We start from the raw sequence: 23,806 nt of genomic DNA, 5'->3' as shown, positions 1-23,806 counted from the left end.
TATCCACAAAATAACTTGCTAGAATTTTAATTGAGATTGTATAGAGTCTGTAGATCAAATTGGAAACAACTGATATTTTAATAATACCAAGTCTTCCTATCCATGAACATGGAATATCTTTGCATTTATTTAGTTCTTTGATTTCTGTCATCAGAATTTTGTAGTTCTCCCATCTATATCTTGTACATCTATATCTTGTGCATTTATTTTTATTTTTGTTATTATTCTTTGAGACAGTCTTGCTCTGTTGCCCAGGGTGGAGGGCAGTGGTGTGATCATGGCTCACTGTAGCCTCAGACTCCTGGGTTCAAGTGATCCTTCCACCTTAGCCTCCTGAGTTGCTGGGACTACAAGTTCAGGCCATGCCTGGCTTCTATTGTATATTTCTTATTATGATTAAAATATTTAAATATAGTAGCTCCTGCATTTGAGTGTACATACTCAAAGAGATTATTTGCTATTGGCAGAAATCATTGTGGTTAGCACCGCAACATCTCTTTCATCCTAGATCATTAATCTAAGTCAATCATGAAAATTCCATCCCCTTTTCCAGTGCTTGGTTCAGAAATGGGCATGTGACACAGTTCTACTTGATGATGTATAAAGGGCTACCTGCTGGAATACATCAGGGAGTTTCCCTGCTTCTAAGAGAAAATTGGAGGAAATATCTTTTTCTTCTTGAATTTGCTATTTCTTGTCTGAATATGAGTTCTGGAACTGCTGAATCTCTTGTTATAAGCATGAAGCTTGACTCAAGAGTGAATAGTGGAAAAATTGAGTCTGATAAATGTCACTGGGCTGCTGAATCAATCTAACTTGAAGACTATTGCACTCTCTACTTCTATAATAGGGCAGAGTAGGTTATGTTTATTCTGCTAAATAACAAACACATCCCTATATCTCAGTAGCTTAAACTAACAAAGACTTAATTCTTGCTCATACTACATGTCCGTCATGAGTCAGCAGGGACATGTTCTCAATGTCTTCTTTACTGAGGTATGCAAGCTGATGTATCCTCCTTTATTTGAAATGTTCTCTTTTGGATACTGTGGCAAGCAAATGGGAACATGATAAATTGTGCATCAGCCTGTAAAGGCTACTACCTGAAGTGATGAACATTACTTTGGCTTACATTTTATCATCCTAAACAATTAATATAGCTATCTCTAACCTAAAAGGGGTTGGGAGGAACATTTCTGCCATGTGTTTGGAAGGGAAGAAGCAGTCAATGTAAGTTAAAAGGACCATAAATAAAGATATAAAGATCTAAAAAGAAAATAGTTAATAGGATAGATAAGATACATATATACACATATATTTCTCAAAATCTGTACTCTTAAAATATAAAAAATATCTTTTTAGTTGCTTTCTCAATATATATAAAAAAGTAACTGTGATGTTAGGTTAGTTAAAAAAACCTCATTAAATTCTAAAATGCAGAAATAATACAACCAACACTGTGTAATACAATGACTAAGATTATAAACTACAAATTAATTCATGAAAAATTTAAGTTCTTTTTTAAACAACTGGGTTAACAAGGAAACACAAACTAGTATCATAGAACTTCTATAAAAGAACAATAATGGGAATAGTAAATATCCGTATAAATGGGATAGAACTAAAGCAACATTTAGAGGAAAATTCAATAGCTTTAAATAATTTTCTTAGAATTCAAAGAGTGAAAAACTGATAAAGTTTTAGCATCTGGATGAAAAAGAAAAAAATAAGCAAAGCAAATAGAAGAATTAAATAACAAAATAATTTGTAATTTAGAACATGGAAACGTAATACTAATAACTAAATATAAACAGTTCCTTAAAACAACAATAACATAGATAAAATACTAAGTCAGCTAATCAAAAAAGCAACAAAAAACCCAAATAAAAGAAGATATAATAGGGAAATAAAGACAGAAACAGGAAATTAAAAGAATCATGAGAACTTCACTCAGCTCCATGATAACATATTTGGAAATCTGAATGAGAAGAATAACTTTTTTCTTCTTTCTTTGAGACAGAGTCTGGCTCTGTTACCCAGGCTGGGAGTGCAGTGGCTCAATCTTGGTTCACTGCACCCTCCACCTCCCAGGCTCAAGTGATCCTCCCACCTCAGCCTCCCAAGTAGCTGGAACCACAGACACCAGCTACTGTGTCTGGCTAAGTTTTGTATTTTCTGTAGAGATGAGGTTTTGTATACTGCCCAGGCTTTTCTCCAACTCCTAGCTCAAGTGATCCTCCCACCTCAGCCTCACAAAGTGTTGGGATTATAGGTATAGCCATGACTCCTGGACAACAATAACTTTTATCTAAGAAAATATAACATATCCATACTGAAATCAGAAAAGACATAGACAAATCTAAACAAAACGACCTCCTTAGAAGAAATAGAGAAAATTAATAAAGAAAAGCTTTAGACCCATTTGTTTCTATGGAAAGTGATACCAAGTTCTTAAAGGGAAGACAATATTAGTGCTATTTAGACAGCCCACAGCATTTTAAAAAGTACTATTCCAAATTATTTATGACATGAAGATGACATTGATTCCAAATTCTGACATACTGTTTTAAAGAAAGGACCTACAGATCAATCTGACTTGTAGCTATTGATACTAAACTCCTAAATAAGTTCTAAGAACAAATTTTAAGATTCAAGCTTTGTTAGCAAGGAGAATTCATTTCATGAATCAATGACACTTCTATATTAAAAATTATTAAATTGGAAGAACTAATGAGAAAAATCACACCATCATCTCCATAAATGCTGAACAGGCACCTGCCAAAACTCAGCAATCATTTTTGACAAAAACACTCAATTAAATAGCAATATATGGATACCTTTTTTACCATGATATAAATGTATATTTCAGCCCAAAAACTAGCATCATGATTAATGGGAAACGTTCCACTGAAGTCAGGAAGAACTGATCTCCATCACTATTCTATTGTAACTTTGTAAAGGAGGTAATAGCTCAATCAAATAAGGTGGTTGAAAATATGGAAAAGAAGAGATGAAACATCCATCAACACAAAAATGGATAAATCTTGAACTACCTGTTCAAATGAATACTATATGGCAGTGAATATAGAGGGATTACTGCTGCATATATTTACATGGCTACATCTCAAACATATAAGGTTGTACAACAGCAACAATAAACAATACACAGAAAAATGCATATGTGTTATTCTATTCATATAAGTATCTAAACAGATAAAACTATAGTGTTAAGCAGCAAAAGCATGTAGTTCTGCAAAGAAATGGTTAGCTCAAATTTCATCATACTTCCAGGGGCAGTGATGGGGAGGTTATTTATATGGAGCCCTCAAGATCTTCTAGGGGTCCTCATAGTATCCTATTTCTTAAGCTGGGTGATGGATGCACAGGTCTTCATTTTATTGTTATTTTTTAAGCTATACATTGATAATATATTCTTTTTTCCCCCAAGGATTGTGGATTTTTATTTCATGAGCTGGACAAGATTTTTCATGACATTATGCACCTGGATCCAAGGCTATTATTATAATATACTCTTTATATGTGATATTTTCACAATTAAACTAAATTATTTTTTATATTTTTGCTTGTGATTAAAACAGAACTTATATTGATTATGTGTGTGTTTGGTAGTTAAGTATTTTGACATCTTAAATGTCAAAATAATAAAGAAATCATCACGTGTACTTTGAATATGTCTGGAAGACATGCTGGCACCAACAAAAAAGGATTTTTTTTTTCTTCTTCAGATAGAGTTTCGCTCTTGTTGCCCAGGCTGGAGTGCAATGGTGCCATCTTGGCTCACTGCAACTTCCACCTCCCAGGTTCAAGCGATCCTCCTGCCTCAGCCTCCCTAGTAGCTGGGATTACAGGCATACACTACCATGCCCAGATGATTTTGCATTTTTAGTAGAGACAGGGTTTCATTATGTTGGTCAGGCTGGTCTTGAACTCCCAACCTCAGGTGATCCACCCACCTCGGCCTCCCAAAGTGCTGGGGTTACAAGTGTAAGCCACCATGCCTGGCATCATAAAAGGATTTTTTTGGTTGTTGTTTTTTCAGACAGGTTCTCACTCTTTCATCCAGGCTGGAGTGCAGTGGCACAATCCCAGCTCACTGCAACCTCTGCCTCCCAGACTCAAGCGATTCTCCTGCCTCAGCCTCCCCAGTAGCTGGGACTAAAGGTGTGTGCCAGCACACCGAGCTAATTTTTGTATTTTTTTGTAGAGACAGGGTTTCAGTGTGTTTCCAGGCAGCTCTCAAACTCCTGGACTCAAGCAATCTGCCTGCCTTGGCCTCCCAAAGTGCTGGAAGAATTCTCTTTAAAACAAAACAAAACAAAACAAAACAAAACTAACACATCTATAAAAGTAATAATTCATCCAGTCTACTGCCAAATTTCTAATTTTCTCTTAAATGTAATAAATACTTTTAAAAAAGGAATGTTAAATAAGAATCTAGAATTTTACATATTGCAATTGATTGGCATATCTTTTAAATCTCTCTCTCTCTCTTTTTTTTTTTTTTTTGAGACAGTCTCACTCTTTCCCATAGGTTGGAGTGTAGTATCATGATCAGGGCTCACTGCAGCCTCAGCCTCCTGGGCTCAGGTGATCTGTACACACCATCACACCCTGCTAATGTTTTGTATTTATTTGTAGAGACAGAGTTTCACTGTGTTGCCCATGCTGGTCCTGAACTGCTGAGCTCAAGTAATCCACTTGCCTTGGCCTCCCAAGGTACTGGTATTATAGGCATGAGCTATGGGGCCTGGCCTAAATCTTCTTTAACATATGTATTCCCCTTTCATCTTTATTTAAATTGCAGCTTATTTATTTAAGACACACAGAGTGTGTTTTCTTTTAGACTTGCCCACAGTCTGGTTTTGTTGACAGCATCCCCATGGTATTATTTATCATGTTCCTCTGTCCTTTGCAGTTTCTGTAAATTAGCAGGTTAATCTATTATATTTGCTCTCAAAAGGTGATTATGGAGTAGGCTCAGCACTCCCACTTGTTAGAAATGAAAATGATTGGACTTTATCCTAAACTTATTTAATCAGAAATTCTGAACTTGCAGTCCAGCAATCTGATTTAAAAAGCCTCTTAGGTTATCCTAATCCTGATGCTTGCAAATGACTAATCTAGGTTTTTGGTCAATTTTAGGTTTGATTTTTTGACAAGATTACTTCATAGTAATGGTGTATTCTTTAAAAGGCATATAGTATCTGATTATCTTTTATTTTATAACCAGTGATGCTCAGCACTTAGATCTGTGAGGGTATAGTAGAAATTGCAAAATGGAGATAGTGTATTGTCCCTTCTTCACTTATTACCAGAAACACAGAGAGTTACAGTTCTTACAGAATTTGTCTAGCAGGTTTTCTGGTCTTCACAAGAACTTCCCCTTCCCTCCCCCAAAAAAGAGACAAATAGTCCTCTTTTACTATTTAATAACCTAGTGTCCTTAAACAATCTCAAACCTACTCAGGAGTTGAAAGACTAGTACAATGAAAACCCATATACTAGAATTGTTTCGTGGTTCTGCAGGTTATATACAATGCATAGTGTCAGCCACTGCTTCTGGTGAGGGGCTCAGGAAGCTTACAACGCTGGCAGAAGGCAAAGAGAGAGCCAGCACATGAGAGAGAGAGAGCACAAGAGAGAAAGAGAAAGAGAGAGAGAGAGAGAGAGAGAGAGAGAGGTGCAATATTCTTTTAAACAATCAGGTCTCACACTAACTTAGAGAACACACTCATTACCATGAGAATGGCACTAAGGCATTAAAGAGGGATTCGCCCTGTGATCCAACACCTCCCATTAGGCCCCACCTCTAACTTGGGGGATTATAGTTCAATATGAGATTTGGAGGGAACAGACATCCAACCCGTATCACATTGCATGTGGTTGTCATGTCTCTTAGTTTCCTTTAATCTAGAATAATACCCTCTCCTGTTTCTCTTTCATAGCATTAACATTTTTGAAGGGTTAGAGCAAACTGTTTTAGAGAATGTTCCACAACCTGGATTTGATTGTTTTCTTGTGCTAATATTTAGGTTAAACATTTTTGAAAGAATACAATATAGATTATGTTATATACTTCCAATACCACCACATCAAGAGTCATATCATGACTGTATATTCACTGTATAACTACACTGTATACAATTTGTTCCATTACTGGGGATCCTATATTTGATCACTTCATTAAAGTGATAACTGCTAGATTCTTCTGTTGTGAAAGAAGAAAAGTTTATTTTATGAACCTGATTTTATGTAGCTTAATTAACACCATGTAAGGAAAAACTTGAAGTGACTTATCACTATCATAAAATGGATTTAAAATCCAGTTATAACTTTCCAAACAACATTAATCTACAAAGAACATACCTTATTCTAGTTTTTCCAAGCCATCACGAAATTCACTCTGGAGATCTTTTCTTGGCAAAAATACCTCATCTGAAATTTTTGTTCTTGTTCTTTTTTCTCCATTAAATACATGTTTAATAATGTGAACATTTACAGTTCCCTTTTAAAAAACTTTGCAAGAAGATTAAATTATTTCAGGCTCTCGAGATGAAAGAGATAAAAGGAATTTTACTTATAAACCCACGGAATATATATATATATATATGTATAAGATCATATATATAAGATCATATATATACACACACACACACACATATATATATAAAAGATTTTCAGCCTTTGGAGGAAATAGCTTTACTCTCCTTGAATTCTCAGTATTCAAAACCAGAATTCTTTCCTTCATTCTGTATATGTTTCAAGTAATTTTTGTTATGACTAGAAAGGAAGACTAGTTGTGTGTATATTGTAGTTATACAGTGAAATGATTCCCTTATTCTACTTGAAGCTTTGGCAAATGTCTCTGTTCTTGTATTACTTTGATATTTGAGTGCCCTTCTTTGGCTACTTTATTAATCACATCATTTCAGATGTAATTCTGTTTTGATTTTCAATTCTGCCTTACTTTTTCCTTAGTTGTTTTTCCTTACTCATCTTTCTCTTTTCAGTCCTTCTTTGGGTGCCATGTGTGTGTACATGAGTGCACATGCTAGAGAAGAGAATGACTGCTTTCTAATTGAATTACCAGCCAAGAATATTTAGAACTAATAATACATTCATATATGTAGCGACCTTAGTTTACAAATATTTCTGTTAATAATGAATATACTACAAGATATGAGACTGGTTTCTAACCATTCTTAATAAAACAAACTATTAGTTAATTAGTATAATTAATTTTATAGGCAATATAAACAGAGATTATATGTATCATTAACCTCACCTCACACTTTTGTGTCATGGACAGGCCTTGACTATAACTGAGTGCCCTCAAGAACACTTGAACCACATCTTCTAATTAGGAACTTTCTCTTCCCAGGTACTTCCAATCTCTCGTGTCTCTGTTCTCTACCACACTGTAGTCTATACCACTCCATCCCGTGGTCTTTTGGGTTTTTTGCAAGTCTGCAGCCAAAGATTTGATATTACAAGCACAATTATTTTTTATTGAAGGTTACCAGATCATTCCTTTCAAATAGAGTATGTTATTTGGCTCACAGTTCTATTTTTCATGCCCCATCACACTTTTCTACACAGCAATGGAGAAAGGAAATGTAGCAGGAAACGATTTGGGCCAAAACTACCATGGGACAGCCATGGGAGGCCTGAGAAGCAGTTCTCTGGGAGGTAGGGCCAAGTGTTGAGTGTCTGTGTCTTGGCTGTCTGACAGGGGCATGGCAGGGGATCCCAGGGTTAACCTGATTGGGGGTGGGGGGTTGTGAGACCTTGCTGATCTGGGATCCTCAGCACCCTAGCGGGGATCTATGACCAGACTGAAGGCGGGTGTGCACAGTCAAGCTTATGTGGCCCCTGAGACCATCTAATTCTCAGAAGCCACTCCCTCAGATCCCACAGAGTGGCTGGCCTACCCTCCTCCAGCAACCCTTGTGGTGGTCTTGAACTACATATGACCCCAGAGTGTTTGCTCAGCTGCTGTGGGACTCCTTGCCCAAGAGATCTAGCCCTGTGAAAAAACCATGTGACAGTTTGAACTGATAAAACATCTTGGTTCTCCATGGCAGAAAACAAACTTGGGTTCTATGAATGTGAATAGCATACCTTTTTATCTTCTAGGCTGGTAAATATGCTACTGAATAAATTGACTTACTTTTCATCCCTCAAAGATGAATGCTGATCATACTTCAAGTCAGATCTTTAAAAAAGCCATAGACCTTTAAAAGTATTTCATTCTTAGCAGCCTTCAAACTTTTTAGAAAACTGTCTTTCATAGTTCACCATAAAAATAAAAAGTCACCACTGTCTCCTTGCTTATGCCAACCCATTGTTGTCTTTTTATGTTTTCTTTTTGGTCAAAGTCACTACTTAAAAAAAAAAAAAAAAGTTTTTTATTTTTGTTCCGAACAAAAATCCAGTGTCAACAAAAACAGAACGCAAAAGAACACATTCCTTTGTATTTGGAAGTTTAGTCACTGCTGTAGAGAGAAGAGCCTGATATTGGTGTATTGCAAATAAGATGTTGGAAAAGGTAGAGCTTTACTATCGATCCTCGACATCTGTCAATGGACAGAAGAATCATACATACAGTACAAGGAAATCTTCAGATTCTCTTATTCCTTCAATACAACCTAAAAAAATGAGAATTGTATTATATTTTATTAACAGTTCACCCACTACATATGATGGTATAAAAGTAGTCACCATGCCATGATTTTTTTAAAAAGAGAGGCAAATTTATAGGGTGAAGAGGTAAGAGGATTTGTGGATCATATTTTAAACTACAAACTGATAAAATTACCAGTTTGTGGTCGATTTTTAAGCTCATGTGTGGAATTTAGGTTGTTACTCGGGAGTAGATATTGAAGATAGCTGAGCCACCTTTACCTTGGGTTTCTAAATGGTCACTATGCAGCAGAGGTATCAGCTGGCGACATGTATCTCAGGCTGGGGCATGATCAAGAAGTCAATTTATTTGTTTATTTAAGCCTGTAAGCTTTGGTTGTGGGGGTTTCTCTTTGATGCAGCAGTTTACCCTGATTAACATATCTGTGTACAGGTGCCTCTACTGTGCAGGACACAAACTGATTGAATGATAGCATTACAATCTCATCTTGCAACAGGAATATTTTATGTCCTTTAATAGAGAGTTTCACGGTATTTGTGCTTTTGTGTGTAGAAAGAATATCAACTAGGAAATAATTCCTCCACACACACACACACACAAAATGGAAATTTAGATCTTTGTTTCTCACATTGAAGATGATCATCCTGATAAGGATGAAGACTCAGCTCAGGGTAGGTATACTGTGACCTACAACAGAAATGTGTTATCATAAAGAATAAGTGGCTTGAAGAATCATTCTAGGTGCCACAAGATCCTGAAAGTGGAGGAAATAAAAATAGTAATGCGGAATATATACTTTATAGTTCAGTAAAATTTGTATTCTTTGGTTCTCTTTGGAGGATGAGTTTGATCATTCTTTTTTTTTTTCTGTTTTGATATAGGATCTCACCCAGGCTGGAGTGCAGTGGCGCGATCTCAGCTCGCTGGAGGCTCAACTTTCCGTACTCAAGCAATCTTCTCACCTCAGCCTCCTGAGTATTTGGGGCCACAGGCACGTGCCACTACACCTAGCTAATTTTTTGTAGAGATGGGGTTTTGCCATGTTGCCCAGGTTGGTCTCAAATTGCTCGGCTGAAGTGATTGGCCCACTTCAGTCTCCCAAAGTGTTGGGATTACCCACGTGAGCCACCATGCCTGGCTGGTCATTCTTCAAAAATCATTTTGTTGCTTTCATAAAGCTTATATAATACAAAAAAATATATATTATGCCTTTTGGCTCTTACTCTATTATCATAAAGAGTCTGATGGTATGTGTGAGAAAAACAGCAGCATCTCTTAAGGATTTCCCTTTTAACCTGGTTTATTTTATATGAAGCATATTCCAGTGAATCCCAGAATCATTACTCTTTTAGGTGCAGAAAATATGGGAAAATCTGGGGCACTGCCTTCCCCACTTTTTCAATTTATAGTTGAAGAACCTAAGGCAGAGAGAGAGGGGGCAATTTGCCTGACTCTCCTAGTTCACCATCTGAACCTAGTTTCTTATCTACTTTAGGAGCACAGATGAGAAACACCTCAGTGTGTGCTACCAGGGCAGGATTTATGCCCAGATAAAATAGGCAGCTGCCAACGTGGTACCATATGAAGTAATCTTGGAAGAGCCAATATTCTCCTGCCATTTTGCCAGGAGGGCTGAAGTAGCTGCTCCTAATGAAAGACACGCACCACCCAGGAAATATCATGTAATATAGTAACCTGCTGATACCATGACCACATACGCAAAGTTTTCAGATTGGCTTTGTAATGTTGAGGAAGAATATAAGATAGGAAAAATAAGTTGTGATGATGAAGAGGCAATAGTGGCAAATGCTCAGAGTCTGCAGTGAGGATGAGAGAATCTTCAAAACTAATCATGTAAAATGTACAAGATTCTGTGAGGGCTTTGGGCTCCTGGAAGTTGAGACCCCCTCAAAATAGAGTAGCACTGATAAAAGGAGGTTTGAATGGCAGCAAATAGGAAACGTGTCACTTATACAATTTTGCTTAGAAATGGGTTTTTGCATAAATAAAAGACTATTAGAGTTTGTATAAATGTGCTTTCTGCACTTCTCATTGGACACAACATAAAGAGAAGGTATGGGATTAACCATGGTTTAATGGTACTAGTGAATCCAATTTATTCACTTTCATAGGACTTACAAGTTAATGAATGATTTCAAATAATTCTTTCAATAATCTTTGAGGAAAGCATTGTAATTATAATTATTCGTATTGCATATATTCATTTATTTGTTAAAGCAACTAATATGTTTTGAACACCTTTCATGTGCCAGGCTAGAGATACCTGATGAACAAAAGAAACAATAATCTCTGTCCTTGAAGACCATAGAGAGGTATGGGAACCTTCTTGTATATAACTTTGGAGAATATTCAGCTACCTAGAACTCAAAAAATATCAGGGCATTTGAAAAAAGAGGTTGAGAGGAGACTTTCTTTTAGAAGACCACATGAAGTCTAGTTGGGAACATATGTCATTCAAGTACATATCTGGAAAGTTTCACAGTTAGAGGAAGTGGGTGTGGGAAATGCCAGCGAGGCTGAGGTCTTGAATTCAATTCTGTCCAAACTAAGATTATTACCCTTGAAACAGATTTGTTGCAATATGGCTTAACTCATATGCCCATGCTAATAATCTCTGATAGCTCCCTATTTCTCTTTTATTATTATTACCAAACTTATGTTACCATTCAGGAGCTAGTGTTACATTATAGGATTGTTTGTAAAGCCAAGCTGAAGGCTTTCAGACACACGAGACCTAGGAATGTGAAAAGCCAATCCAAGTCTCCTGGAAGCAAGAAAAACCCACAACTGAGGTCAACTTTGCAAAACCCAGCAAGCTGAGCAGGCATCCCATATCAGGGAACAAGCCAAGCACATTTCCCAGACCTGCAAAGAAACCAGTGATCATCCACCAGCAGAGAGAGAGTCTTTGGTTAAAAAGGATGGCGAGCAAGCCACAGGAAGATCTCAAACAAAAGAACAGCATCTCTAACTATACAGCCTAAGTTCCTGTGTGACTGATTTACTGAATAAAATGCATTTCCTAGAGTAGCCCACTTTAATAATACAGTTTAACAACAGCAGGCTTCTGTTTTGTTCTTGTTGTTGTTTTCTTCTTTCTTTTTTTTTTTAACCAAGACTCAGTCATTCCTAGTCACTGAAACTAGATTTAACTGCAGCACCTGAGAGGCTGAAAGAATTAATAAGAGTGCCTCAGTGACAGTTACAGACTGACAAGTGCCAGGTGGCCACAAATAAACATTTAATCAAAAATTTTTGAGGAGTCTTTTGTCTTGCCTTCTCCTTCATTCCCCTCATTTGGTTCAAAAGTTGGTGCATGTATGTGTGTGTCTGTGTGCGTCTATATGTGTGTGTGTGTGTGTGTGAGAGAGAGACAGAGACACATGTGCTATGAATCCCTTTGTAGTCTTATGATGTCTATGGAAATCTCAGAATAATCTTTCTAAGTTTGTTAAATAAAATATCATTACAAAGATAACCAAATATGATTAAATATAGTTATTGAAATATTAAAATAAAAGAAAATCCATGATAATAGTGTTGTATATGCATCTTCATTAGTATATTACACAACAAGATCTAGGGTAGATACACAAATGGCCCATTTTAAAGGGAAGATGAGCATAGAAGATATTTTGAGACACTGCAACACTAGTATAATATGAAAATATTTGTGATTTCTATGGGTGATATTTCCAGGTATTCCCAATAGTACTGTGGTCTGTGACTGATGTTCATAAATAAGGAGATAGTAAATTTCTGTTAGAGATTAGTAAAATAAAGATATAGTATTTATTTTCTATGTTTAAATATAGAGATCTATAAATAGATATATAAATTATGTTACATAAATGAAAATAAGATACATCTTTTTTTCCCATTCAGATTCATAGACTCCTGAATTCTATTCCAGACTCCAGGTTAAGAACCACTGATTAATTAGTGGTTTTTCTTTGTCTTAAACTAGAGTTTGCAAATTAGTAGAATGTGGGCCAAATTGGTCCACAGAGGTGTTTGATAGGAGTTGCAAGTGTGAAAGTTTTTGATTCTTTATAATAAATATCCAGATTTGCAGCTCCTCTTGAAAAATTGAAATATCTAACAACTCTGGGCTAAATATTACATGGCAAAAACTGGCTGGAGCTCAGTTGCAGCTTCCTCATGTACACAGGGCATGGGCCCTCCTCCTGCCCTATGTCCTAGCTGGCTCACTTCACTCACAGGTACCACCTCTGTGGCCATTTCGGATGTCTGACCTCCAAAATTGAATAAATTTGTGTTGTTGGTTAGGCGTGGTGGCTCCTACCTGTAATCCCAGCACTTTGCGAGGATTGTGTGAGCCCAGAATTTCAAGACTGGCCCAGGCAACATGGTGAAATCCCATCTTTACAAAAAAATACAAAAATTAGCTGGGCATCGTAGCACATTCCTACAGTTCCAGCTACTCAAAAGGCTGAGGTGGGAGCTTTTCTTGAGCCCGGGAGGTTAAGGCTGCAGTGAGCCATGATCATGTCACCACACTCAAGCCTGGGTGACACAGCAAGTTAAAAAAAAAAAAATCTGCTGTTTTAATGTGCTAAATTTCAGTAATTTGTTGCAGCAACAATTAGAGACTAATACAAGTGCTGACTATAGCAGGCACTGTTATAGGAAGCATCTTGAAGTTGTCTATTCGGGACGTTTTTCAACACAAGACTATAAACTTCCTGTGGCCAAGCACTAAGTCTTATTCAATTACAAATTCAGCACCTACAAGTGCCTAGTTCAAAAGAAGAAATCCAAAACACTTGTGGAATTCAAAATTCATATTTATTTATTTTATTTTATTTTTTTGAGATAGAATCCTGCTCTGTTGCCCAGGCTGGACTGTGCAGTGGTGCAATCTCAGCTCACTGCAGACTCTGCTTCCTGGGTTTAAGTGATTCTCCTGCCTCAGCCTCCCAAATAGCTGGGATTACAGACATGCACCACAACACCCAGCTAATTTTTGTATTTTTAGTAAAAATGGGTTTTGCCATGTTACCAGGCTGGTCTCGCACTCTTGACCTCAAGTGATCTGCCCGCCTCAGCCTCCCAAAGTGCAGGGATTACAGGCATGAGACACAGCACCTGGCCTTGAATTAATATTTCTTAAATCCTATGTGTCATAGTCTGCATGATGATAGTGGTGGGCAGTGGTTTAACTCTCTGTTTTGTTCTTGACTTTCTGACAACATAACTGTGATCACAATCGGACAGTCTTAGAGATGGATCAAACCTCAAAATATGGAGTACTTGGGGGGGGCTGCTTAATAAATTTACAAGCATTAAAAAACCCATGAAACTATTTTATGCAATAATTTGCTTTAAAAGTTACCTGAATTTTACTATTCCTTTGGGGACATCACTGTTTCATTTGTCAATCATTTTATTTGGTAAAGAAATATTTCTTATCTAGAACCAAAAATTTGCTTGTAATTTTTTTTTCAAGCTCCTAGTTAAGCTATTTTAAATTTAGCTTAGTTGAGCTAAGCTAGAGCTACTAAGAAAAATTTGAATCTTGCTTGCAGATAACAGCTTTTGGATATGCAGAGGTAGCTCTCATGAAGAATCCCATTAACACCCCTACTCCTGCTCAAGTTTCTGAAAAACAGGCCATGTGCGGTGGCTCACACTTGTAATCCCAGCAGTTTGGGAGGCTGACGGGGGCAGATCAACTGAGGTCAGGAGTTCAAGACCAGCCTGGCCAACACGGTGAAATCCCGTCTCTACTAAAAATACAAAAATTTTCTGGGCATGGTGGTACACCTCTGTAGTCCCACCTACTTGGGAGGCTGAGTCAGGAAAATCGCTTGAATCTGGGAGGCAGAGGTTGCAGTGAGCCGAGATCGTGCCACTGCACTCCAGCCTGGGTGACAGAGTGAGACGTCTGTCTCAAAAAAAAAAAAGTTTCTAAAAAATAATCTGAGCATATAATCCAAATATCTCTACCTATTTCTTATAGGACTCCCTTGGCATTATGGTCTCTTGATTAATGATCCTTTTTAAATGCAGTGCCTAGCATGAAATACAGTTTCCAGATGTTATCTAAACAGTACAGAAGCCAACAGGCTATGATCACCGTTGATCAGCACATGACATTCTGTAATCTAGATTAATTTTGTAGGAGAAGGAAACGGTCTATGAATTCATATTCAGCCTGTAGTGCTAACTTTTTAAAGACATGTTTTAGTTTATATGTTAAATCGGGCTTTCCAAGTGCTATAGTTCTGCCATTGATTATTTGACTCCAAAAGCACAAAATTCATTTATCCCTTTTCAATATCATCGTATTTGTATTTTGACTTTCAGCCTAATGAACTCATTTACAATTGTGATTCGGTCACATAAAGTATCAACAGTTTCGCTCCATTAAACTCAACAGCATTTATTGAACAATTACTAAGTGCCTAGAGTTGCACTAAATGAATTGGGTCATTTGCACAATTAACAGCATATGTTGCTAAGTGATTATACATTTGAGGAACAGGAAAGGGTTAAAATTAGAGCCCTTCCCACAATACGACAGCAATTCATTAATCAACACCTTGTAGATACTGTCAGATTTGAATCATGCTAGCCATACGACCTTATCCAGTCCTCATTTCCTCACCTTATTCCTTATCCTGAAACTTTGCCAAATACTTTGTTGAAATCCAGATGCTAATATATAATATTGCTATTACTCAATATATGGTGTCATATGTTTTAACAAAGAAATGAATGTAGATTTGGTACTTGTAAGCTTCATAGCACCTAGACCTGAGTAATATATTAGATCAGACGCATCCTTTCTCTTTCCCTCTCTACTTCTTAGAATGCTTTTCAAACAAAGAATAATTGCAAACGTAGTCTGAAAATATCAGAAAATAAAATCTAGTTGGACTGGAAAGTCCAAGTTTCCTTTAGAAAAGAGAGAGTTTGGGGTGGAGAAACTGGTAACAAATAAAAAGGTTTCTAGAAAGGGAGATCTAAGTGGCGTTTCTGGAAAAGATAAGTGAAGTGGCATTTATAGTTTAGGTTTGTAATTTTCCAAGCAATCCCCGCAGGTTTAAGCAGAGGGCAGGCAATGTGGAGGGCCTTGGATGGAGTTGTCTTAGCAACGAAGCCCTTTTCCTTCCTGACTCAGCCAGGCAGGGAAGTGAGAGCAGCTTTGAGGAATGTGCTGAACTTTGCAAGAAGTTAGTTTCCAGCTCTTAGGAAAGCTAAATTAAAATTTCCTCAATGTATGTGATATTCTTGTTCCTCAGGCTTATGGTTTAAAAAATTGGCTCAAGTAATGTTCTGACAAACAAGGGGTGGCGAGAGACTTTAACGATAAAACCAGGCAGTTTGAACGTGGGTTCTTTCTCCAGCTCTTCGGAACAAGCTTTAGTTATACACTTGGCTAGGGGCCCCCACCATGCTTTGGCTGCTGACTTGTCTCTTGGAATGCTGACTGGTCTTTCTGCCTTCAGTCTGCCTACGTTATTACTTGTCACTTTTTCTTCCACCTGCCAGAGAGATTTTTCTAAAGTGAAAGTCTGATCCTTGAATAAAATGCTTTGATAACTTCCATTGTCTTTAGGATAAGAGCTAAACTTCATGTGGTACGTGAGGCCTTAGAATATGTGGCTCATACATCATTATGGTCACTCCTCTCTGTCAACCCTCCTGTACTGCAGCCCTTCACAACTACTGGCATTTCTTGATTCCATTAAATTCCCTGTTGCCCCCTTCACTTGCTGCTCTCTCTGCTTGGGATATCCTCCCTATACCTCTCTATGTGCCCTCCCTATATCTTATTTTTTAGATCTCAAGGTCATCATCTGCTTCTCCAAAACCCTAACACAAACCCTCTCTTTCTTTCCCCACATTGAGGGAATAGTACTCACATATAATGTTTGTAATAATGATGCTTTTAAAAGACAAAGCCTTTATTTGAATGCATGGAATATTTCTCAGAATTCATAAATTTTCTATCCATCATAACAATTAAATAAAAGATAATTGAACAATCACAGTTAATTGACTGGCTCAGATTGCTTCTGTGATCAGACTGCAAGTTAATCCAGAAGCACCCACATCTCTAGGAGTTCTGTGCTGATCCTTCACCAGCATTAAAAATAGAGCTAGGACATTGATCTTCCCACTTCCATCTTCTCCAGTCCCTGTCCCCCATTCAAAATCCACTTAAATGGGTATTTTTCACAAAGCTTTCTATGTTCCTTTCAGTCAGAACTAACTCTAATCATCAATGTTTACCTAAGCTTACCCATATTTTTATTTAAGGAAACTCAGTATGTTTTTGGTTCCTCGAATCTATCTATTAAAAAGAAGACCCCTTAAGGAAAGGGCTCAGCTTAGCACTTTGCATTGGCTTAAAGCATTTAACCTGGGTTAAACTGGATGAACAAAAATATCATTTATATTTATTCAGGAACCTTACATAAGTCTACAAAATAGCTTGTTTTGGATGTTACAGCTTCCACTAGCTATTGGCTAGAGTTGTGATCTCTAAGTGTGGTACGCACTTACAAAAACAGTACGAGCATTTGTTATAGCCTGTTTCTTGGATGAAAGCCATTTTACTGGGATGAGATAATATCTCATTGTAGTTTTGATTTGCATTTCAATGATGATCAATAATGTGGAGCATCTTTTCATGTATCTGCTTGCGATTTGTATGTCTTCTTTTGTGAAATGTCTATTCAGATCTTTTCCTCATTTTAAAAATCATATTACTAGATTTTTTTCCTGTAGAGTTGTTTGAGCTTCTTACATATTCTGGTTGTTAATCCCTTGACAGATGGGTAGTTTGCAAATATTTTCTCCCACTCTGTGGTTTGTCTCTTCACTTTATTGTTTCCTTTGCTGTGCAGATTTTTTAGCTTGATGGAATCCCATTTGTCCATTTTTGCTTTGGTTGCCTGTGTTTGTGGGGTATTGCTCAAGAAATCTTTGCCCAGTCCAATGTCCTGGTGACTTTCACCAAAGTTTTCTTTCAGTAGTTTCATAGTTTGAGATCTGTAATTTAAATCTTTAATCTATTTTTATTTGATTTTTTGTATATAGTGAGAGATAGGGGTCTAGTTTCATTCTTCTGCTTATGGATATCCAGATCTCCCAGCACCATTTATTGAAGAGACTATATTTTCCTCAATGTATGTTCTTGGCTCTTTGTCAAAAATGAGCTCACTCTAGATACATGGATTTGTTTTTGGGTTTTTAATTCTGTTCCATTGGTTCACATGTTTTTATGCCAGTACTATGCTGTTTTGGTTATTATAGCTCTTTAGTATAACTGGAAGTCAGGTAAAGTGATTCCTCCAGTTTTTATTCATGCTCAGGTTTGCTTTGGCTATTCTGGGTCTTTTGTGTTTCCATATAAACTTTAGAATTGTTTTTTTCTATTTCTGTGAAGAGTATCATTGATATTTAGATAGGGATTGCATTGAATCTGTAGATTGCTTTGGGTAATATGACATTTTATATTGATCTTTCCAATCCATGAACATAAAATATCTTTTCATTTTGAGGGTCCTCTTTGATTTCTTTCATCAGTGTTTCATAGTTTTCATTGTAGAGATGCTTTCACTTCTCTGGTTAACTCCTAAGTATTTAATTGTATTTGTGACTTTTGTACATGGGATTACTTTATCATTTTCTTTTTCAGAATTGTTTGCTGTTGGCATAGAGAAATGCTACTGATTTTTGTATGTTCACTTTGTATCCTGCAACTTTACTAAATTTATCAGTTCTAATAGTTTTTGGTACAGTCTTCAAGTTTCTCCAAAAATAAGATAATACCTTCTGCAAACAAAGATAATTTGATGTCTTTCTTTCCAATTTGGATACCTTTTATTTCTTTCTCTTGTCTGACTGCTCCAGCAAGAACTTCCAGTAATATGTTGAATAATAGTGGTGAATGTGGGTATCCTTGTTGTGTTGCATATCTTAGAGGAAAGGCTTTCGGTTTTCCCCCATTCAATATGATACTAGCTGTGGATATATCATATATGGCTTTTATTATGTTGATATATGTTCCTTCTATCCCCAGTGTTTTGAGGGTTTTTATAATGAAATGATGTTAAATTTTATCAAATACTTTTTTAGCATCAATTGAAATGATCATTTTTTTTTTCTTCATTCTGTTGATATAATGTATCATATTGATGGATTTGGTGATGTCAAACCATCCTCGCATCCCAGGGATAAACCCCACTTGGTCATAATGAATTATCTTTTTGCGTGTTGTCAAATTCAGTTTACTAGTATTTTGTTGATGACTTTTGCATCAATTTTCATCAGGAATATTAGCCTGTAGTTTTCTTTTTTGATGCATCTGTCTTCTTCTGGTATCAGGGTAATACTGCCCTCATAGAACGAGTTTGGAATTATTCCCTTATCTTCTGTTTTCTGAAATAGTTTGAGTAGGATTGGTACAGTTATTTTTTAAATGTTTGGTAAAATTCAGTGGTAAAGTCATAGGGCTCCAAGCTTTTATTTGCTAGAAAACTTTTTATTATGGTTTGAATCTCATGACTTGTTATTTGTCTGTTCAGGTTTTGGATTTCTTCATGGTTCAACCTTGGTAGGCTGTATACATCTAGGAATTTATCCATTTCTCCTAGGTTTTCCAATTTATTGGCATATAGTTGCTCATAGGAACCTCTAATGACCCTTTGAATTTCTGCGGTATTTGTTGTAATGTCTTTTTTTTTTTTTTTTTTTTTTCTATTTCTGATTTTATTTACTTGGATCCTCTTTCTTTTTCTTCTTAGTCTGGCTAAAGGTTTGCCCATTTTGTTGATCTTTTCAAAAAAAACCAGTTTTTTGTTTTGCTGATCTTTTGTATTGTTTCTATCATTTCAATTTCATTTATTTCTGCTCTGATCTTTATCATTTCTTTTCTTCTACAAATTTTGGCTTTGGTTTGTTCTTGCTTTTCTGGTTCTTTAAAATGCATTGTTAGTTTGTTCATTTGATGTAGACACTTATAGCTATAAGCTTCCCTCTTAGTACCGTTCTTGCTGTGTCCCATAGGTTTTGGTATGTTGTGTTTCCATTACCATTTGTTTCAATAAATTTTTCAATCTCCTTCTTAATTTCTTCATTGATTCACTGGTCATTCAGGGGCATATACTTTAATTTTCATGTGTTTGTATAGTTTCCCAAATACCTCTTTTTATTGATTTCTAGTTTCATTCCATTGTGATCAGAGAAGATATTTTGTATTATTTTAGTTTTTCTGAATGGTTTAAGACTTGTTTTGTGGTTTAACATAAGGTCTATCCTCAGGAATAATCTATGTGCTCAGAAGAATGTGTATTCTGCAACCATTGAAAGAAAGGTTTGGTAAATATCTATTACTTCCAGCTGGTTTATGGTGTAGATTAAGTACAATGTTTATTGATTGATTTTCTGTCTGGATGATCTGTCCAATGCTAAAAGTAGACTGTTAAAGTCTTCAGCTATAATTGTATTGGGGTCTCTCTCTTTAGCTCTAATCATATTTTCTTTATATATCTGAGTGCTCCCATGTTGGGTGCATATATATTTACAATCATATCCTCTTGCTGAATTGACCACTTTATCATTATATAATGACCTTCTTCGTCTCTTTGTGTAGTTTTTGTTTTGAAAACTATTTTGTTTGCTGTAAGTACAGCTACCCCTGCTCTCTTTTGGTTTCCATTTGCATGGAATATCTTTTTCCATCCTTTTAGTTTCAATCTACATGTGGCTTTATAGGTGAAATATGTTTATTGTAGGCAATATATCTCATTGGATCTTTTTAAAAAATCCATTCTGCCATTCTTTTAATTGGACAGTTAGTCCATCTACATTCAACACTATTAATGATAAGTAAAGACTTACTCCTGCCATTTTGTTATTTGTTTTCTGGTTGTTTTGCGGTCTTCTTTCTTTTCTTCCTGTTTTCCTTTTAGTGAAGGTGATTTTCTGATTTTCTCAGGTAGTATGTTTTAATTTCTTGCTTTTTGTTTTTTGTGTATCTATTGTATGTCTTTTTTATTTGAAGTTACCATGAGGCTTGCAAATATTATTTTATCTCATTATTTTAAAGTGATGCCAACTTAGCACTGATTGCATCAACAAAGAAAAATCTAATAAAAACTACACTTTAACTTCATACAATTGCTTTTTAGCCTTTTGGTGTTTCTATTTATATCTTCTTGTACTGCCTATGTCTTGAAAATTTGTAATTATTATATTTTATTGGTTCATCTTTTCCTCTTTCTACTTCAAATATGAGTAATTTACACACTGCCATGTTACACTATTGTTTTTCTATGTACTTATTACCAGTGAATTTTGTACGTTCAAATGATTCCTTATTGTTCATTAATGTCCTTTTTTTTTTTTTTTCCAGATTAAAGAACTCTGTTTAGCATTTCATTGTTGGGCAGGTCTAGTGTTGATAAAATCCCTCAGCTTTTGTTTGTCTGTGAAAGTCTTCTTTATTTCTGCTTCATTTTTGAAGGGTATATTCACTGGATACACTATTCTAGGATAAGAGTATTTTTCTTTTAGCATTGTAAATATGTCATGCCACTCTCTCCTGGCCTATAAGGTTTTCATTGAAAACTCTGCTGCCAGATGTATTGGAGCACCATTGGATGTTATCTATTTCTTTTCTCTTGTTGATTTTAGCATCCTTTCTTTATCCTTGGCCTTTGGGAATTTATTGATTAAATATCTTGAGGTAGTCTTCTTTGGGTTACATTGGTTAAATCTGCCTAGTGTTCTATATAACCCTCTTATACTTGAATATTAGTATATTTCTCTAGGTTTGGAAAAGTTTCTATTATCCTTTAGAAAAGACTTTCTACCTCTCTCTCTCTCTCTCTCTCTACTTCCTTTTTAAGGTCAATAACTCTTAGATTTGCCCTTTTGAGGCTGTTTTCTAGATGTTTAAGGTGTGCCTTAATCTTTTAAATACTTTTTTCTTTTGTTGCCTCTTATTGAATTGTCAAATAGCCTGCCTTCAAGCTGACTAATTATTTCTTCTGTTTGATAAATTCTGCTATTAAGATACTCTAGGCTGGGTGTGGTGGCTCATGCCTGTAATCCCAGCACTTTAAGAGGCTGAGGCGGGCAGATCACCTGAGATCAGGAGTTGGAGATCAGCCTGGTCAACATGGCAAAACCTCATCTCTACTAAAAATATAAAAATTAGCCAGGCATTGTGGCACATACCTGTAATCCCAGCTACTTTGGAGGCTGAGGCAGGAGAATCATTTGAAGCCAGGAGGCAGAGGTTGCAGTGAGCCCAGATCATGTCACTGCACTCCAACCTGGGCAACAGAGTGAGACTTTGTCTCAAAAAAAAAAAAAAAAGAGAGAAACTCTGATGCCTTCTTTAGTATGCTAATTGCATTTTTCAACTTCAGAATTTCTGCTTGATTATTTTTAATAATTACAATTTCTATGTAAAATTAATCTGATAGGATTCTGATTCCTTCTCTGTGTTACCTTGAATTTTTTTTATTTTCCTCAAAACAGCTATTTTGAATTTTCTGTCTGAAAGGTCACATATCTCTGTCTCTCCAGCATTGATTCCTGATACCTTATTTAGTTTGTTTGGTGAGGCATGTTTTACTGGATGATCTTGAGGCTTGTGGATATTCATCTGTGTCTAGCATTGAAGAGTTAGGTATTTACTGTAGCTGTAGTCTTTGCAACTGGGATTTGTACCTGCCCTTCTTGGGAAAGATTTTCAGGTATTCTAAGAGACTTTAGTGTTGCAATCTACGTTTTTGGTCTCTGCAACCATATCTGCATTAGGTGGCACCTCAAACCCAGTAATGCTGGAGTTTTTGCAGACTCATAGAGGTACCACCTTGGTACTCTTGGATAATATCTGCAAGAATTTTATGGATTACCCGGCAGAGACTCTTGTTCTTTCCCCTACTTTCCCCTAAATGAACAAAGTCTCTCTCTCTCTTCCTTGGGCCACCCGGAGCTGTGAGTGGGGTGACACAGGCATCCCTGTGGCCACCAACACTGGGACTACACTGGATCTGACATGAAGCCAGAACAGCATTGGGCCTTGCCCAAGGCCCATTTTAACCACCATCTGGCTACTGCCTATGTTTGCTCAAGGCCCTAGAGCTCTACAATCAGCAGGTGGTAGAGCCAGTCAGACTTGTGTTTTTCCCTTAAGCATGCCAAGTTCCCTCAGACCAGAGATGCTGTCTAGAGGCCAGGGCCTAGAGTCAAAATTTTTAGAAGCCTACCTGGTGCTCTATTCTACTGCAGCTAAGCTGCGGCCAAAACCACTAAAGTCTTTTCCATTCTTCTTTCCCCTTTCCCTTGGCAAAGGAGTCTCTCCATGTTTCCGCAAACACCAAAGGCCCACTGGGAGTACTGCCAGGGTACCACCAACGTTCACTTAAGGCCCAAGGGCTCTTCAGTTAGCTTGGGTGAATGCTGCCAAGCCTGAGACAGCCCCTTCAGGGAAGCAGGCTTCCTTATTGCCCAGGATTGGTCCAGAGATGCCATCCAAGAGCCAAGGCCTAGAGCTGGGGACACCAAGAGCCCTCTTGATGTTCTTCTCCACGGTGAATGAGCTCATACCTAAGCTCAAGAAAAAGTCCCCCTTACTCTTCCCTCTGCTTTTCTCAAGCAGAAGGGGTCTCTCCTCATAGCTACCACAGCTGTATATGTACTGGGTCACATGTGGAGCCAACATGTCTCAGAGTCTCAGCCAAGGCCCATTGCATGTACTACCTGGTTACCACTGCTGATTATTCAGGGTCCAAGGGCTCTTTAGTCAGCAGGTGATAAATCCTGCTAGGACTGGGTCATTTCCTTCTGGCCCAGGCTGTACCTAGAAATTTCATCTGGGAGCTAGGGCCTGGAATGGGGGCCTTATGACTTTGCCCAGTACTGTATGCTACTGTGGCTGAGCTCATATCCAAGCTGCAAGATAAAGACCTCTTTGCCCTTCCCTCTCTTCTCCTGAAGCAGAAAGAAGGTGTCTCTTTTCAAGCTTCAAGCTGCACTGCCTGGGGTTGCGGGAGGGGTAGCACAAGCACTCCCTTAGCCACCCTAGCTGGTGTCTCACTAGGCTGCATCCCCTCCAAGTCCAGTGGTTCT

General features: G+C 37.0%; 2 non-coding genes across 2 annotated transcripts in view; one reads left to right on the top strand and one right to left on the bottom strand.

Annotated features, from left to right (window-relative positions):
• The window catches only part of LOC105716272 (uncharacterized), a 283,931-nt gene that overhangs the window by 35,641 nt on the left and 224,484 nt on the right, over positions 1-23,806 (bottom strand). The gene's annotated exons all lie outside the window — the stretch shown is intronic.
• LOC135276581 (U7 small nuclear RNA) lies at positions 5,344-5,406 on the top strand. The gene has a single exon (XR_010344140.1). It is a non-coding gene; the product is annotated as a U7 small nuclear RNA (small nuclear RNA).

The sequence above is a fragment of the Aotus nancymaae genome, unplaced genomic scaffold, assembly GCF_030222135.1.
Source record: "Aotus nancymaae isolate 86718 unplaced genomic scaffold, 86718_ANA_hifiasm-v0.15.2.pri h1tg000025l, whole genome shotgun sequence".
NCBI lineage: Eukaryota > Metazoa > Chordata > Mammalia > Primates > Aotidae > Aotus > Aotus nancymaae.
Note: the sequence above shows the minus strand (reverse complement) of the source record. Positions and strands in the feature narration are given on the sequence as shown.